The sequence below is a fragment of the Meriones unguiculatus genome, chromosome 9 (assembly GCF_030254825.1).
Source record: "Meriones unguiculatus strain TT.TT164.6M chromosome 9, Bangor_MerUng_6.1, whole genome shotgun sequence".
Taxonomy (NCBI): domain Eukaryota; kingdom Metazoa; phylum Chordata; class Mammalia; order Rodentia; family Muridae; genus Meriones; species Meriones unguiculatus.
Window position 1 is genome coordinate 108,367,023 of NC_083357.1, and position 20,449 is coordinate 108,387,471.

A 20,449-nucleotide genomic window follows, 5' to 3' on the forward strand; every position below is an offset into this window, starting at 1 on the left:
ACTCTTTGGCAAAAAGGATGCAATGATAGGACAAGAACCAAACAAGTTAGCAAGCATACTGGGACCGGAAGTGCTCTAGGTTTTATTCTCATGCAGGTTGCAACTGTATCTTTTCTTCATTAACTGAACTTTTTCACAATAAGCTAGTATTGAAATCTCACAAAGTAAATGAAGGAAGTAGGAAGGGGCTTAACAATTTAGGTATTTCAGTTCTAAAGATGCACTGAGTGGAGAATTTGTGAAAACAGAATATTTGTGGAGTGGTAGTGGTGGGATTTGAGACATGCGCATGAAGTCTTATGAGGTGGGTTGGGTAAAATATTTGAATTCCTTGTTTTAAACAATAGGTTTGCAGTGTTTGACAAAAAAGCTGACATCTAATGTTTCTTACTGGCTGACTTTCACAGTATGAGACAGCATGAATCAATGGCAGCCAAGGATGCAATGCTGTGTTTTAGCTATAATATACCCTCTATTCCATGGCTAAGATGTTTAAACATCTGATGCCTAGCTGATGGTGTTTTGGTGAAATTGTGTTGTAAAACTATGATCGAGGTAAAGCCTAACTAGATTAAGGGGTTCACAAGAGGCTTGGGGGCAGCAGGCAACACTCATGTAGTGGAGAAAGAGCCTGGACTTCTTTCTGACCCCAATGTCTACTTCTTGATTTGGTGCCATCTTTACTACTGTGAGTATAAATAATTAAACAAATAATTGATGAAAAATAATAAACAAACATTATACTTAATCTGAACATTTTATGATATTTATATACTATGTCTGTTAATGTTTTAGTCCAAAAGAGAAAATCCTGCTTAACAATGGGAAAAATGTTCGTGGACACTTTTTTTGTTTAAACTTTGAACTATTTAGAATAAGCTTACACAATTTATTCACATAACCTTCCTGTCAAAACGTGAAAAAAAATGGTAAGAATTTCAGTATACATACCTGGCTGTGGTTGAATTTTCTTATGCTATTCAGATTATTTATTTCATTAACTTCCTGTCTGAGTACAATAGATTATGAGAATGTTGTTTTTAGTGATCATCTTAACAAAATCCACATATGTTCAGAGAGACAGTAGCTAATTACAATGGCAGTAAAACATTGAAAAAGATCACCTGAAGTAGAAATTAGTGATAACGATGAGAGCCAAACCTTTGCTTGACCTTATTAGCAGCTAATATAATTTTTAACCTTCATGTAATAATAGCTAATTATGATAATTATAATTAAGAAGATGATAGAGAAGAAACTTGTGATTCCTATCAAAATCTGAGGTTTTTGTTACGAGAGGAAATATATAGGATGCAAAATAAATAGATTTATTTCAAAGCCGTGATGTACGTTTGGGTGATGGTGGTGTTGGTAACATCATAGGCTTGTATCTGACTCTTGTGCCACCTTTACCACCATGTCCATTAACGGCTTTAAGAAGGTTATTCATTTAGATAGGCCAATCTGTAACGGTCTGTGTTTGGGAAGCCCACGGACCCCAAAGACCGCCAACGAGCCGATTCAGATGCAAGTAGGATCTTTATTACAAGCTCAAGCTTGGATGCACAGCACCACCAATGCAGCAGTTCTTTCTCAAGTGCAGAGGCCAAGGGAGAAAGAGGATTTTATTGAGGATTACAGCAAGGTTCAGGGAATTCCACCATGGTAATTCTATGACTAATTGACATTTAGCAAATATCGGGTGTCCTGAGGGCCACACTGTAATTGTTTGTCTGGAGGACCAAACTGTAATTGTTTTACTCATCCTATTGTAAAGAACGCCAGTGTAAACTTCAGGTATTCACCGATTAGCAATTGCTAGAGGTGAAGGTTAAATATTACCAGAGGTGAGGGGTCAAAGCACAAGTTTGTGGGTTTTTCTCCTTTTTGAAAATGGAGTTTATATCTAGGTCATGAACCCTTAAGACAGAGTTTCTTTTTCAGAAATGGGGTTACACAGGCCTCAAAGTTTGTCTAGTGAAAAGCCAGCAGCCACTCCTGATGAGACCTAATTGACTAGGATCAGAAGGAAGGAAAAGAAGACCTCCCCTATCAGTGGACTTGGGGAGGGGCATGCATGCAGAGGGTGGAGGAAGGGAGGGATTGGGACGGGAGGAGGGAGGGAACCACAGGGGGGATACAAAGTGAATAAAGTGTAATTAATAAAGTATTAAAAAAAAGAAGTTAAAAGGGGGAAAAAAAGAAAAAAAGAAAAACCCTATATAGAATTAGTGAAGTAAAGGTCTAGTCAAGGGTCTACAATCACTTCAGAATATTTGTATATCATGCTAAAAATTAGTTTTATAGAGACAGAAAAACTTAGACAGCTATGATATCTGGAAGATAGACAGACTAATAGACTGATGTATATAAATTCAATTTGACATGATTATAGTCATCTTCCGTTATAAGCATCATTATTACCTTATGAACTAAATATTACTTTTTCTTCCTTGTATGTGGGGGGTGCCTAATACACTGAATTGTGTCAAGCAATTTTATTCTCTTATTAAATTATTTTTATATTAATTAACATCTTCTTAGTGCAGCTCTTTTGGTAGGAAGTTGGCCAAGATTGTCCTGAGGGTGAACCTCTGAGGCTATCAGGCACACAGGGATAATCTTTATTCTTTTGATAAATCAGTATCCCTATTTGGCTTACAAAAAACTTTGTACCATTGTTTTACAAATAAAGAAAATTAAAGTTTAATAGGGTTTAACAGTGGGAAGACTTGAAGAAAACATTCACTAAGAGTATTTTCCTTATAACACTAAATTAAAAAATTTAAAAATAATTTTCTCCCATTACTTTCATTTTCGGTAAATTATTCTAGAACTTTGCACACTTTCCTATTGCCACATTTTTCTATTTAAATGCTGTTATTGTGATAAAGTAACAGCAAGATCCTTATTTTAAATTCTGTAGTTAATTGAACTTTATTAAATTTAGGGCAATGAATCAGATTAATAAAGAAAATTTTAACTTACATAAATTTTTAAGTGTTGTATTAAAAATAATTAAGTGGAATGCTTGTTTTCTGTCTTTCCTACTTCAAATTCATTTGGATTTCATAACAGTGATATAAAGTATTATTAACGTAGTATAGTAGGTTTAACTGAGAAATAACAATAACTTTGAAGAATATTGGTTGAAATTAAGATTTCCAAAGTTATAGAATCCTGAAATTTAATGGCAAGTAAAATGGAGAAAAAAAGTGAAATGGGCACCAATTTGTTATTATCAACACTGTAAGTTAGTTTCTTAAAAATCTTTAAAAACTGCATAATGTTACTAACACTAAAAAGAACATATCTAACAATGAAAAACAAAAAAGTAAATGAAAAAAAGAAAATATTGAATTCATACAAGTTCTTCTAAATTATTCCCTGAATAATACAGAACTTTGATCTTTAAATTTTTTTCATTTGTTCATTTTACATCCCAGTCGAAAGCCTACTCCCTCCTCTCCTCCCAGTCACACCCTCCCACACACTTCTTCCATCCTCCTTTCCCCTACATACTCCCAGGTACCAATCTCCCCTGGCACATAACTTTGCATCAGGATGAAGTGTCTTCTCCTTCACTGATCTTTATGTGATGATTGTTATGATGGATCAACTGACAGTGGAGAAATGGGGAAAGAAGGAATTTTTCTCCTTTAAAGGACTGAAAGCAGTTAGGGGAAATGTAATGAGGGAATGTGAGAAGAATTGAAGAGTGAAGTAGGCACTAGGAAGTGGTAGATGTTTTGTACATCAAAATCCAAAGAAGAAAAAATAAAATGAAACAAACAAACAGAAAGCAGAAGATGATAAACAGGAAAGACACAGAATTGAATATGAAGAAAATTGATTGTCCTGCTAGGACACAGAGGAGGACTTTGCAGCCTGTCCTGAAGATACCTGATAAAACAGGGTCAGATGAAAGGGGAGGAGATCCTCCCTGATCAGTGGACTTGGAAAGGGGCAGGGAGAAGATGAGGGAGGGAGGATGGGATTGGGAGGGAATGAGGCAGTGGGATACAGCTGGGATGCAAAGTTAACTGTAACTAATGTTAAAAAATAAATAAATAAACTGATTTTCCTGTCTGTAAATAAATAAATAAATAAGATAAAATCATTTAAAGGACAAAAGGTGAGTGTTGTCACTTAGGATGCTGTTGCCTTAAATCATGGAAAAGAAGATGACCACTTGATATTAGTCTTCAGGCAGCAGTTAGAAAGCTATTAGCCTGTGGTAGCTCAGTAACCAATTGGTTTCCCAAAGTGAGGGGAACAGGGACTATTTCTAAGAGGAACTCAATGACTGGCTCTTTGGTCTCCCCACCCCCGAAGGGAGGAGCAGTCCTGTTAGGCCACAGAGGAGGGCTTTGCAGCCAGTCCTGAAGATACCTGATAAAACAGGATCAGATGAATGGGGAGGAGGTCCCCCCTATCAGTGGACTTGGAAAGGGGCACGGTGGAGATGAGGGAGGAAGGGAGGGACTGGGAGGGAATGAGTGATCGGGACAAGGCTGGGATACAGAGTTAATAAAATGTAACTGATAAAAAATAAATAAATAAAAAAAAGAAAGCTATTAGACAAGCAAAAATCAATGAATCTCGGGATTCACACATAAGCACGTAGGGCAAGAAAAAGGAGAGTGAATTAAAAGATCTTAGGATTGCAACACGTATAATTAGATCAGAATCTGTAATTATTCATTCAGATTTCAGCCAGTGGAGGACAACATAAGCTCCCTTTGCAATGTAAGGCACTAACAAGGTGCTGGATTTATAGAGTTAGAATTCAAAAGAGGCTAAGATGTAGTCAGATAGTCACATATTGATTTTAAATATCACTCACAACCTAAGCCAAGTAGGTGGTTTGGACACATATTTAAGTACTTGAGTAAGCAGGGATGTACGGTAGTTCATGAAGCACAAAGAAATTAAGCAAATAAGGACTATATATTACACATAGAATTTTACGAGTAGAGAGACAAAACCACTCCCATGGGACTGTGATGAGACATACAGTTACTTTTATATCTGTTGTGATTATTAGCATTATCATTTATTGAGAAGGTGTGCTAAAAAATCCAACACACTGAACTTTAAAAATGCTTATGGGGTAAATAGTCAAGAGTTCTTAAAATACAGGGGCTAGAAAAACAACTTAATCCCGAAGAGCACTTAAGATTCTCACACAGGCTGCGATTTGGCTCCCAACACTCAGGATATAAGCATCTATAATTTCAGTTCCAGGAGACTGAACACCTCTTTCTTGCATCAGTGGGAACTAGACATACATGAAATCCATATACATGCACACTTGCAAAACACTCATACACATACAGAAAATAAATCTTAAAAAAATATATTTTGTTGAAGATGCTATCTTTTTTCCATTGTATGGTTTTGGCGTCTTTGTCAAAGATCAGGTGTCCATAAGTGTGTGGGTTTATTTCTGGTTCCTCTGTTCGGTTCCATTGATCCACCATTCTGTTTCTATGCCAGTACCATGCAGTTTTTAAAACTGTTGCTCTATAGTACAACTTAAGATCAGGGATGGAGATACCTCCGGAAGATCTTTTATTGTAGAGATTTTATTGTAGAGGATTGTTTTAGCAATTCTGGGTTTCTTGTTATTCCAGATGAAGTTGAGAATTTGTCTTTCCAGGTCTGTAAAGAATTGTGTTGGTAATTTGATGGGCATTGCATTGAATCTGTAGATTGCTTTTGGTAAGATGGCCATTTTTACTATGTTAATCTTGCCAAGCCATGAGCATGGGAGATCTTTCCATCTTCTCATATCTTCTTCTAATTCTTTCTTCAGAGATTTGAAATTTGCTGGTCTAACTGGATGTCTACATGTAGAAAATTGCAAATAGATCCATACTTATCACCCTGCACAAAACTGAAGTCCAAGTGGATCAAAGACCTCAACATAAAACCAGACACGTTAAATCGGCTTGAAAAAAAAGTGGGAAATACCCTAGAACTCATTGGTACAGGGGAAAACTTCCTGAACAGAACACCAACAGCACAGGCTCTAAGAGCAACAGTCAATAAATGGGACCTCATGAAACTGAAAAGCTTCTGCAAAGGAAAGAACACCGTCATCAAAACAAAGCGACCACCTACAGATTGGGAAAGAATCTTCACCAACCCTTTATCTGACAGAGGACTCATATCCAGTATATATAAAGAACTAAAGAAGCTGAAAAGCAGCGAACCAAGTAATCCACTTAAAAAATGGGAAACAGAGCTAAACAGAGAATTCTCTGGAGAGGAATACCGAATGGCAGAGAAGCACTTAAAGAAATGCTCAACCTCACTAGCCATTAGGGAAATGCAAATCAAAACAACCCTGAGATTTCACCTTACACCCATGAGAATGGCCAAGATCAAAAACTCAAGTGACAACACATGCTGGAGAGGTTGTGGAGAAAGGGGAACCCTTCTCCACTGCTGGTGGGAATGTAAACTTGTACAACCACTCTGGAAATCAATCTGGCGCTTTCTCAGACAACTAGGAATAGCGCTTCCTCAAGATCCAGCCATACCACTCCTGGGCATATATCCAAAAGAGGCTCAAGTACACAAAAAGGACATTTGCTCAACCATGTTTATAGCAGCTTTATTTGTAATAGCCAGAAGCTGGAAACAACCCAGATGCCCCTCAACTGAAGAATGGATGAAGAAATTGTGGTACATCTACACAATGGAATATTACTCAGCAATGAAAAATAAGGAAATCATGAAATTCGCAGGTAAATGGTGGGATCTGGAAAGGATCATCCTGAGTGAGTTGTCCCAGAAGCAAAAAGACACACATGGTATATACTCACTCATATAGACATACAACATAGGACAAACCCACTAAAACCTGTGCATCTAAAGAAACTAAGCAAGAGAGAGGACCCTAACTAAAATGTCCAATCCCCATCCGGAAAGGCAAAGAGGATGGACATCAGAAGAAGAAGAAAACAGGAAACAACCTAGGAACCTACCACAGAGGGCCTCTGAAAGCCTCTGCCCTTCAGACTATCAAAGCAGATGCTGAGCCTGATGGGCAACTGTTGGGCAGAGTGAATGGAATTTTAGGTAAGAACTGGGAAATAGTAAGAGCTGGAGAGGACAGGGTCTCCACAAGGAGAGCAACAGAACAGGAAAATCTGAACACAGGGAACTTCCCAGAGACTCATACTCCAACCAAGAACTATTCATGGAGATAACCCAGAACCCCTGCACAGATGTAGCCCAGGGCAGTTCAGAGTCCAATTGGGTTACATAGTAATGTGAAGAGGGACTGCCTCTGACATAATCTGATTGGCCTGCTCTTTGATCACCTCCCTCTGGGGGGAGCAGCCTTACCAGGCCATAATAGAGGACAATGCAGCCACTTTTGATGTGAACTGACAAAGATCAGAAAGGAGAGGAGAACCTCACCTATTAGTGGACTTGGGGAGTGGCATGCAAGCAGAGGGAGGAGGGAGGGTGGGATTGGAAGGGGAGGAGGGAGAGGCTTATGGGAGGATGCAGAATGAATAAAGTGTAATTGAGGAAAAATTAAAAAAAAATAAAGGCAAAAATATATATATATATATATATATTTTAAAATGATGTGTGTGTTTGCTTTGGGGTAGATGTTATGTGCAATTCACTACAGACATTCATGAACACCAGAGGTTTTTTATATTCTTGGAGCAGGAGGGACAAGCAGCTGTAAGGTATCCATGAGGAAACCGAGAACAGACCTCATGTCCTGGGGCCTCTTAACCACTGAGCCATCATTCGAGCTCCATAAATAAACTTTTAAAAAACCTTCGAAAGACCAGTTATTCAAATGGAGTAATTGGTAGACAGATTAGGATAAGTTAAAAATAAATGAAGAGTAGTGAAGTAAAACCCTGAAGAAGTAGGAAAGTGGTGGCAATCATACACAGTAGCTGTATACAGAATTTTTTAAGAAGTCATTTAAGGATTGAAAATCCCGGTTTTTAAAATGACAATTTAGAAAATAAAGTAAATAATTTAAATCCAATATTCAGAAGAGGAAACCATGATTAATTGCATAATTAGTCAGGCAGAATCAGGAATGGCTAAAATGTCCACTTGCTATGCTTTAGCAAAGAAGTGATAACATGGCATGTGAGACGCTACAAAGATGCTCAGGGCCCATGGGTTCCTTCTCTGTGCTCATCTCACACAGAGCCTTTGGAGAAAAGGACGATTGATACGTCCAGAGTATAGATAAGAAAGTAAGTTACTCATGTCTAATTTTGTGCTTGTCTGATCCACAAATAAATAAAATCAAAGAAATATTACCCACTATCTCCTCCTGTCTCCCAGAGCTTCTACGGTTCATTTTATTTTCCATTTTAAAGAAGAGTTTATCTACATGGTGATATGTACAGAGCAGGCATGGTGGCACATGCCTTTAATTTCAGCATCTGGCAGACAGAAGCCAGCAAATCTCTGTGAATGAGGCCATTCTGGTCTACAGAGAGAGTTCCACACCAGCTAGGATGACCTGTCTCAAAAAAAGATAAAATTAAAAATCACAAACCATAAAAACAACCGAAGATAAAACAGTGCGTAAGAGTGTTCAAATAGTTTAAAGATATGAAAAAGTTTAAGGCCCTGTAGAATCTTATTTATAATGTCACAAACTGAATTAAAAGACAAATCTGTGCAAGTATAATCTTTCTTTGCTAAGGGCTCCGGGACTGGCAACACAAGTCTACTTTGCAAACAAAACAACAAAACCCACCTTTTTTTTTTTTTTCTCTTCCCCTTTTCCTTCTAGGAATTATCAGTGCAATACAACGGAATTGCCCTCATCTGCTGCCACAGTGCCCTATACCGTTTGAACTAAAGCATACCTGCGTCTACTGTAATAATTCAATTATCGGACAGAAAGCTTAATATCTTTGAAGGAAGGGAAAGACAAATACAGTTGCTTTTAAAAGCAGCCTTGTGATGACTGACCTGAGTCAGACCTTAGAACTTAATTAAACATTGCCAGGCATGTCTGCTGTGCTCAGCACTATGGAAGTATCAGAGAACTTGTGTGGTGCCCTCTGCGAACTATGCTTGCAGCAGGATTGTGGGAGAAACATTTGCCTTTGAAAGAACGCTATTGTCTGATGCTTTTCAATAAATACGCTCCTCACAAACATCAGTGAAAGTTCAGGGTGTCAGTTTGGTACTCTGAGGGCTTGCTGATTCCCTTTGTATATCTAATGCTGACTCAAAGTTAGTGTTCTTTTGAGGATTGCTAAAAAGATAAATAATCAGGAAAAAAGAGCTAGTGAATACTATAAATTAACCCTTTGTAGTTGACCCTAAATCAGTTCTGGGCAGTTTCTGAGCAACTGTGCATGACAGCAGCAGCAGGCAGATTTTGTTCTCACTGTGCAAGCTGAGAACCAGGATGTGTCCTCCCATAGTGAGAAGCTGGCTGGGTCATGTTTCCAGTCATCTCATAGAGAAAGCTCCAATCCACTCAAATTTTTTGGGGGCAAGCATTGAAAGATACAGGCATCAGAAGAGGTAATTCTTGGCTTGATTCATCTGTAAAACAGCATAAAATATGTTAAAAACACAGCTGAACACTAGTTATGTATTGAAGAGAAGTTTTAATCAGAAACAATTATTGCAATAAAATAGTGTGATGAAAACTGAACCCAACTTTGATTGTACAAAGGTGGTTGGGGATTTTTTTTATAACATTTGAAAGCTTTTATTTCTTTTTTTAACTTTTTAAAAAATTTTTTATTAATTACACTTTATTCATTTTGTATCCCCCCATAAGCCCCTCCCGATTCCACCCTCCCTCCTCTTTCTGCATGCATGTTCCTCCCCAAGTCCACTGATGGGGAAGTTCTAGAGAGGGAGACAAAGCTTAGTTGTTATAACGGTTTTTAGGGGATAATCCTGGGTCCTGGAAGCTCTAACAGGCATGGCCAACAGTCACTAATACACAAATCAAAAATCAACTAACTGTTAAAAGCACAGAAGTTATTCACTGTGGCATCACAAGAAAGAGGAACAAATAAAGAGGTATAATGACACTTAAGTTTATCTTTGGGAGACTGACATGATGATTAGACTTAACTAAATGACTCTAGAGATGCATAACTGAACAGTCCTGGTTAGCGGGTAGTTCTAGACTTTCCAAGGTATTAGCTGTGGGCTTATTCTTAAAGATTTCAGAGGTACGTAATAGCTATTCTTGTCAGGAATTGTTCATTCTTTGGTCGGTGAAATGGTTCCGTCTCTTCTTTTTTTCAGTGTATAACTCCTAAGTACATTTTAGTTCCTCAAGGACAGCTATTTCAGCATTCTGAAACAAAAGGAAGGACAAAAGCATACATTCTTTCCTTCAAGTATGATTTCAGGAAGACTTAGGAAAATGAAAAAAAAATGATAGAAATCAGAATGATTGAGTTGCACAGTTTGAATCTTGTCTGTTTTTGTTGTTCATATAACTCAGTTATATCCTTTCTTCCTGTCCACAAGCCTAGGAAATGGGGTTTGCTATTTAAAGTTGCTAGCCAAGAAAAAAAAAAAGTTTGGCTGACATCGGTTTTCTCAGGTAGGTCCTTTCAAAGAGAGTGAGATTTTCCTAGGTATGCAGATTTGAGCTGTTAGAAACTTTGTTCCTGATTATTTAAGTCTGCATTGGCTAAAATCTAGGAAAACAGTTATGCAAGTAATTGTAATAGCCAGTTCTTACAAGGTAATCTTAGCTGCTCTGATAGAACATGACACAAATTATCTCATTTAGTACAGAGAATGGCTCCAGAAGATAAGTACTGTTTCTTCATCAAAACTGAGACTTAGCAACCTTAAACACCTAAGCCAGCTTAGTTAGGTTTGAATCAATATTGAAACCCAACTAACATAACTAGTCCAACAGATGAGCATACATCTTAACACCTAATGACAATTTGTAACTACTCAAGTGCGACTTGTTGAAATTATAGCAAACTAATTCTGTAAAGAAGACTTTCTTCATTGTTAAGCTTTGCCAGCACAAAAGTTTAGATGGACAATAGTAAGGTAACCACCACTAAATTTTCAGCAGGGATTCAGTATTGCATTTTTCGAGAATACTTTTAGTTACTTTAGTGGCCTAACTTTATTTTTAGTCAACAGTCTTGGAAAACTAACTATAGCAACAGTTAGTGCAACTTGAAAATATATTTTAAGATACAACAAATAAGAACATTTAGTAAGCTTTACTTAGAAGGTACAGAATTTTATAACTTGTAAATGTAACTTACATTATATTACATGCATATAATTGGAAATGATTCTACAAATAAAGTGCATATAATTGAGCTAGATGCTTACTTTGAATTGAACAAAAATATAAAATATATTTTGGGTAGTTTAAATATAATTTGTATAATCAATCTCTCTCTCTTTTCTCTCCCTTTCTTTTTTCTATTCTATCACTATATATGTCCCTCTCCATTTGTTTCTTTTTTTTGCTCACTTGCTTTCTTCCTCAATCCCTTTCTCTTTCCATCACAACACATGACTTCTACATATAGATAAGTACCTTACTGCTTTGATGATGACATGTTTGTAAACTTAAGGGTTTTTTTCTTTAATTTTTCATTTTTTCTTATTTTTATGTGTATGGGTGTTTTCCTGCATGTGTATTAGCAATACATACATGTCTATCCCCACAGAGACAAAAAAGAAATATTGAATCCCAGGGAATTGGAATTACAGATGGTAACTATTGATCTGTAACCATTAGGAACTACCATTTGGATGCAGAGAACACAACCAGAATCCTCTAGGACCCTTGCAAGAGCAAGCTGCAAGTGTTTGACCATTGAGCTATTTTTCAGTACTATATGTGTTCAATTTAAAGAAGAAGTATAACAAGGAGATCGTCTGTAGATTATCACATATTTTATGGTTAACTAAAATTTAATTTTGAAGGCTACAAGGCACAAGTTAATTAAATATGAAGATGCTGTATCTCATAAAGTTAGTAGCCTTTTTTTCCCCACACTTTCTCAATTTTCTTTCAGTACCACCTTCATATGTTTTCATTTCTTCTTCCTACGAACTTGAATCTTAGTTAAGCTACAGTCTGTTCGGATACAACATTCTTGAGAGTCCAAACATTTTTTTTTATTGTAAAGGAAAACATCATCAAACAAATTATCAAGAATATTTGAAAATTTACATGAATAATGTCACATCAGGAATTTTAAATTCTGTCTCATCATAATACAAAAAGACTACAGTAAACAAATATTTCTTTTTTAAATTCCAGAATTTTACCAATAATGTAAATGTGAAAATTTAATGTAAAATTAAGAATATAAATTATTGCATTTTGGGTTGTAGAATAACAGAGCTGCTCTTTTTTGCTAATTTTACAGTTTATACACTTTGTATCCCAGCTGTAGGCCCGTCCTTTGCTCCCTCCCAATCCCCTCTTCCCTCCCTCATCTCCTCCCATGCCCCTCCCCAAGTCCACGGATAGGAGCTATTCTTAATCAATTGCAAAATTGGAAGACTATAATATGTTGCAACAAATCAAAGGGGAAAAACGTTTTCTATTAATTTTTACTCTCAAAAGATATGGTCCATTTTTATTTCAATGTTTTTCCTTCTTTCTCCTTTTTATTTATTAATTTTATAGTTTTCTACATATATATTATCAAACTTTGCTCAAATTCATTTCATATTTCCTCCTATCCCATTTCTCCACTATCCTCCTTACAACTTACCCATCCTAATCATGCATTCTTTTAAAAATACCACTGAATCCGCTTGGAGCGGCATGTAGGTGTATCCAATCTACTAGAACATCTATAACATTTTCTCACACCTGAAGAAGGATACCTTATCTTTTCTAGAAGACATTATTTGCTAATATTTTCTCAGCTAGTGATGATACACCATGAGCCCCATTCCCATGCATACTAGGATTTTGACTGGCTAGATCATGGGCAGGTTTAGAGCATACTGGGACTCTTGTGTGCATGACAATAGCTTGTTAATAATTATTTGCTACACACGTTCCCTAACACTGCCTCCTACAATCTTTTTTGTTCATGATTTCTGATGATTTCTGAGCTTGAAGGAAAAGGCTGTGATAACGGCTGGGGTTCATAGCATGGTGTTCATTTACAATCAGTGCTGATCAAATCAGAGCCACAAAAAAAAAAAACGAAAACAGAATAAATTATTATCATTCTAATGAAAATATTGCTCATATACATAATAGAGTTTTATTCGCCTGTAAAGAAAAATATAAATTTTGAATATGTAAATAGATGGAGCTGGAAATTATATTTTTGAGTGAAGTAAAGATAGATGTTTTTTTTTCCAAATCAAATAATCCATATTTTTTTATTTACAGAGCAATAAATTTTAGTACAACATAGACACTTAGAAAGACAGATAAACAAAAATAATAATATATATTATTATTCTGCAAAAGGGATAGTTTGACCTTTTCCTTTCTTATTTGTATGGCTTCTCTGTCTCCCTCTTATTGCATCAGTCATTTATTTGTCATCATAAATAATGACTAATATAAACAAATTAAAAACATGAAAGATTTATTTGGACTATGGATTCAGCAACAGAGGAAGACAATGCAGCCAGTCCTGATGAGACAAGATGGAAGGGAGAAGGACTTCCCCTATCAGTAGTCTAGGGGAGAGGCAGGGGAGGAAATGAAGGAGGGAGGGTGGGATTGAGAGGGAATGAGGGAGGGGGCTACAGCTGGGGTACAAAGTGAAAAAACTGTAATAAATAAATATAAAAAGTTAAATTTCAAAAAAATATGTAAGGAAAATGTAATAATAATAAGTTAAATAAAGGTGAGAGCCCAAGTACAGAGAAAAAAATTGTGTTTTTTTTTTTAACTCTTGTAGACATTTTCTTTCAATCTTTAGACTATATTACCCATATAAAGCACAGAACTAGTAAGAGGATATAGTGGTGGATTTCAAAGGAAGGAGAAACAGAACACAGACGTTATTAAATGAGAAGTTTGAATAATAGAAGAGGAAGATGTAAAGGACACTGAAAAAGAGAGAGTATGTGATGAGTTTAATAACACCAAAGATCAAAAGTGTTATATTACAAACTACTAGTATAAAATTACCCACCTATGATTATATTTCTATATGTTATATATGTATATACACTCACATGTTCATATGTATATTCCAATATGTTTTTCAATAATGGTGGGGTAATTCCTCTTTCCAGCACCACAGATGATCAAACAACAAGGCCAGTGTCAAGCATGGTTCACCTTATTTCGATCGATAAGCTTATATAGTCCTTTTTCCTGAAATGTATCAGGCCAATAGCATTGCTCTTGATTACTTTGCAGAACGTGATAGTAAGACCTTATTCCAGAAGACACAACATGTTTGATTAATGGGACATAAAAATTTAAGCTAGTACCCATTTGGAATATTCCATCTCTACTAGCTGCCTTTTATAATGATGGAAGTTTCTGCTCACACCATGAGACAAAAAAGAAGTTTCATAATATTTCTTAAACTAAAATCTTTTCCAGTATTGTTTTTCATTTAAAATTTATGGGGGAGCAGCCTTACCAGGCCACAGAGGGAGAAAATTCATCCAGTCCTGATGAGGCCTGATAGACTAGGATCAGATGGAAGGGGAGGAGGACCTCCCCTATCAGTGGATTTGGATAGGAGCACAGGTGGCTAAGAGGGAGGGAGGGATTGGGAGAGAATGAGAGAGGGAGCTTCAGCTGGGATATGAAGTGAATAAACAGTAATTAATAGAAAATAAATTAATTTTAAAAATTATGGAAATGAATTTAAAATACCAGAATCTTGATTATACTGTGGACATTATATAATACCTGTGTATCACACACACACACACACATTCATACTTATTGAATGTTTGTCTCCCTCTCTCTTGTGTCTGTCTGGACACCTATAAAATACACCTTGGTAATTTAATGTTCACTATAAAACAAAACAACTTTTGTTTTTACCTTTTTTGACATTATTTTTGATATAATATTTTATTTATTAGAGTTTGTTCACTTTGTATCCCAGCTATAGCCCCCTCCCTACCTCTTTCCCTCATCTCCTCCCATGATCCTTCTCCAGTCCCCTCATAGGGGAGGTTCTCCATCCCTTCCATCTGACCCTAGCCTTTCATGTCTCATCAGGACTGGCTGCATTGTCTTCTTCTGTAGTCTGGTAAGGCTGCTCCCTCTTTAGGGGCAGGTGATAAAACTGCCAGCCTCTGAGTTCATGTAAGAGACAGCCCTGTTCCCCTGTTGCTTTACTCCAGGGTTTTAGTGAAAAGTGATGGGAAGGGGGTTTGTGGATTACTATGTGTGTCTTAAATGAATAAATGGATTTCCAATTTATTGTGACTCCTAGCTATCCTAAGTGATTTCAGCGGTTTACAGAACCTTCAGGTTATCTACTTGTATGTGCATACAAACATACAGGTACATATATATACATACATATGATGATCATATGTATAGTGAATATGTTGTCTGCAGGAAGAGGAAATTCAAATTAGCCCATATGTATATCTCTCACTTCATTGAACTGTTATACTACCATCTGATGAATGATGTTATATCTGAGTTCAACCATGTGTTTTCCTCCCACTCCACACTTTTCAAAATAATGACTGTGAGACTTTATTATTTATGAATAAATGTCCAGGACATAAGCTTTGGTACATTCCCCTTCCAGCTCATAACTTATTTATCCTGTTTATTCTATTCTATAGGTGCAACATGGCTGGTTTCACTTTCTCAGTTCCATGTGTCTGTCTTTTTCAAAGCTGCAGCAACTCTGCCACATTTGACTATCTCCTGGAGTTCATCTTTTCCCAGCAGAACTCCCACTTCCTATCTCTTGCCTCGTCTCACAGGCCATCATCCTTTTATTAACAGATGATGCCTCCATACAGTACACAAGATAGTCTCTCTGTATGGGATATTTTAACTTTCCTAAATTCATCCAATACTGAGCTTAGACCTTTTCAGAATATAACTTGTTATGTAAGAAAGGAAATTATCCTGGTTACCCCATCCCTGCTGAAGTGACCACCCTGAAATCTCCAGCTGCAGCAAGATCTCAGAACCTGGCAGTGACAGCAACACAGAACTGGTGGAACACATCAAAGAAGCAGGGCCAAACCAGAGAGCAGAGAGCCCCGGATACCAAGATCTCTGCCAAGAGACCTGCCTGTAAGTGAGTGCACCCTTGAGAATCTGCAGTTCCCCAGATCCTGGGTCCTTCTAAATCAGAAGCCAGGCATCGAACCCCCCTCCCACCCACATACCCACTTTGGGAAACAGAGGGGCACTAGGGACATTGAAGTTCCTGCCCTGTGGGCCTGATTGAGGAGTTAAGACAGTTAATGCCAGAAATTGCGCTGCGATCATCATTAGCGCCTGCGACATATACAGTGCAGAGCCCCTCCCACACACTCAAGGGTTCAACATTAGCCATCACTCTGTCCCTCGAGAAACTCATCCACGCACACTTACACACACAGACACACACACGCGCGCGCACACACGCTTGCATTTGCCCCATTTGTGCCTGCGTACTTTCCTCCCACAGGTACAGCTAGTCCTCAGCACACGCTGAGAGTGCTCAGCTTCCTGAAGAACTCTCCAGACACCAGAGAGAGACAGCACCAGTCTGATCTGCAGAATCCAAAAACAAACAGGGAAGGTTTCAGATAAGCCAATGGCCAGAGGTAGGCGAAAGAACACTTCCAACATAAATCAGGACATCATGACTTTACCAGCAAACCCCAAAATGGATACACCAATTCAGCAGAAACACAAGAAAATGATTTTAAAGCCATGCTTGCCCAATTATTTGAGGCTCATAAGGAGGAAATGAACAAGTCTTTCAAAGAGATGGCCAGTCAATTGGAGGCAAAGAAAGAAGAAATAGACAATATCCTTAAAGAAACACAGGCAAACATAGCCAAACAAATAGCTACACAAGTAGAGGAAAAATTAGTGGCATATAAGAAGGAAATGAAAAAAAGAAATAGAGGCCATCGTAGAGAGACAGGAATCCAAATTCAAACACATGAAAAAAATGGTGCAAGGCATGAAAACAGAATTAGAATCAATAAAGAAAACACAAAATGAGAAAACCCTTGAGCTGGAGAACTTGGAGAAAAGATCAGGAACCACAAAAGTAAGCATCACAAACAGAATACAAGAGATGGAAGAGAGAATCTCTGGAGCTGAAGACACACTTGCAGAAATGGATACTTCTCTCAAAGAAAAAGTAAAATCAGAAAAGTTCCAATCACAAAATATCCAAGAAATCAAGGATGCTGTGAAAAGACAAAATCTAAGAATAATAGGAATTCACGAAAAAGAAGACTCCAGACTCCAAGGTCCAGAAAATATTTTCAAGAAAATCATAGAAGAAAATTTTCCCAACTTAAAGAAAGAGATGTCCATAAATATACAAGAGGCCTACAGAACTCCAAATAGACTAGACCAGAAAAGAAACACATCACGTCACATCATAGTCAAAACACTAAATCTACAGAACAAAGAAAAGATATTAAAAGCAACAAAGGAAAAAGGCCAAGTAACATATGAAGGTAGACCTATCAGAATCATACTGGACTTCTCATCAGAAACTATGAAAGCCAGAAGGGCCTGGGCAAGTATCATGGAGACTATAAGAGATCACAAATGTCAACCCAGACTACTATAACCTGCAAAGCTTTCAATCAACATAGATGGAGAAAACAAAATATTCCACGACAAAACTAAATTTACACAATATCTACACAACAAACCATCCCTACAGAAGATACTAGAAGGAAAACTCCAATCCAATGAAAACAAATTCACCCAAGAAAACAGGGCATACAGATAATGTCCCAACAAAAATGAAAAGAAAACAAGCAAAGAAACAGGGTTAGATCATCGACTCCATTACAAAAGGAACTAACATGCATTGGTCAGTATTATCTATCAATATCAATGGACTCAACTCACCAATAAAAAGACACAGGCTAACAGAATGGTTAAGGAAACAGGATCCAACATTCTGTTGCATCCAAGAAACACACCTATGCAACAAAGAAAAACACTACCTCAGAGTAAAGGGCTGGAAAACTGTTTTTCAAGCAAATGGTTCCAGAAAACAAGCTGGAGTAGCCATCCTAATATCTAATAAAATAGACTTTCAACCCAAGTTAATCAAAAAAGATAAGGAGGGCCACTATATTCTCATCAAAGGAAAAATCCACCAAGAGGACATCACAATCTTGAATATCTATGCCCCAAATACAAGAGCACCGACATTCATAAATGAAACATTATTAAAGCTTAAATCATACATTGATCCTAATACCTTAATAGTGGGAGACTTCAACACTCCACTCTCACCAAGGGACAGATGAAATAGACAGACACCAAATAGGGAAATAAATGCACTCACAAAATCCCTAAATCAAATGGACCTAATAGATGTCTACAGATCATTTCACCCAAACTCAAAAGAGTACACCTTCTTTTCAGCACCACATGGAACCTTTTCCAAAATAGACCATATAGTGGGCCACAAAGCAAGCCTCAACAGATACAAAAGGATTGAAATAATCCCTTGTATACTATCTGACCACCATGGACTAAAGCTAGACATCAACAACAACAGAAACAACAAAAAGCCGACACGCACATGGAAACTGAACAACTTACTACTCAATGACAGCTGGATTAAGGAAGAAATAAAGAAAGAAATTAAAGACTTCCTAGAATTCAATGAAAAGGAAGGCACAACATACCCAAATTTATGGGACACATTGAAAGCAGTGCTCAGAGGAAAATTTATAGCACAAACAACTTAATGGCCCAACTAAAAACACTAGAAAAAAAAGAGAAGCAGATACACCCAAGAGGAGCAGACGGCTGGAAATAATCAAACTAAGGGCTGAAATCAATCAACTAGAAACAAATAAAACTATCCAAAGAATCAGTGAAACAAAAAGCTGGTTCTTTGAGAAAATCAACAAGATAGACAAACCTTTAGCCAAACTAACTAAAAAGCAGAGAGAAACTATCCAGATCAGCAAAATCAGAAATGAAAATGGGGACATAACCACAGACATTGAGGAAATCCAAACAATTATTAGGTCATACTACAAAAGCCTATATGCCACAAAATTTGAGAATCTAAATGAAATGGATAATTTTCCTGAAAGATTCCATCTACTAAAACTAAGTCAAGATCAGGTAGAAAGACTGAATAGCCCTATATCTCCCAAGGAAATCGAAGCAGTCATTAACAGTCTCCCCTCCAAAAAAAGCCCTGGACCAGATGGCTTCAGCGCAGAATTCTACAAGACCTTCAAAGAAGTGCTAACTCCAATTCTCCTCAAGCTATTCCACAAAATAGAAACAGAAGGAACACTACCAAACTCATTCTATGAAGCCACAGTCACCTTAATACCTAAACCACACAAAGACCCAACAAAAAGAGAACTACAGGCCTATCTCTCTTATGAACATTGACGCAAAAATACTCAATAAAATACTTGCAAACCGAATCCAAGAACATATCAAAGATATCATCCACCATGACCATGTAGGCTTCATCCCAGGCATTCAAGGTGCTTAAACATACAAAAATTCATCAATGTAATCCACTACATAAACAAACTGAAAGAGAAAAACCACATGATCATCTCCTTAGATGCCGAAAAAGCATTTGACAAAGTCCAACACCCATTCAGGTTTAAAGTCTTGGAGAGATCAGGGATACAAGGCACATACCTAAACATAGTAAAGGCAATATATAGCAAGCCTATAGCTAACATCAAACTCAATGGAGAGAAACTTAAATCAATCCCACTGAAATCAGGGACAAGACAAGGCTGTCCATTGTCTCCATATCTCTTCAACATAGTACTTGAAGTCCTAGCCAGAGCAATAAGACAACTAAAGGAGATCAAGGGGATACAAATCGGAAAGGAAGAGGTCAAAGTGTCACTATTTGCAGATGATATGATAGTATACATGAGCGACCCCAAAAATTCAATCAGAGAACTCCTTCAGCTCATAAACACCTTCAGCAAAGTGGCAGGATACAAAATCAACTCAAAAAAATCAGAAGCCCTCCTATATACCAAAGACAAAACGGCTGAGAAAGAAATTAGGGAAACAACACCCTTCACAATAGCCACTAATAACATAAAGTACCTTGGTGTGACTCTAACCAAGCAAGTGAAAGATCTGTTTGAGAAAAACTTCAAGTCTCTGAAGAAAGAAATCGAAGAAGATATCAGAAGATGGAAAGATCTCCCGTGCTCATGGATTGGTAGGATTAACATTGTGAAAATGGCCATACTGCCAAAAGCAATCTACAGATTCAATGCAATTCCCATCAAAATACCAACTCAATTCTTTACAGAC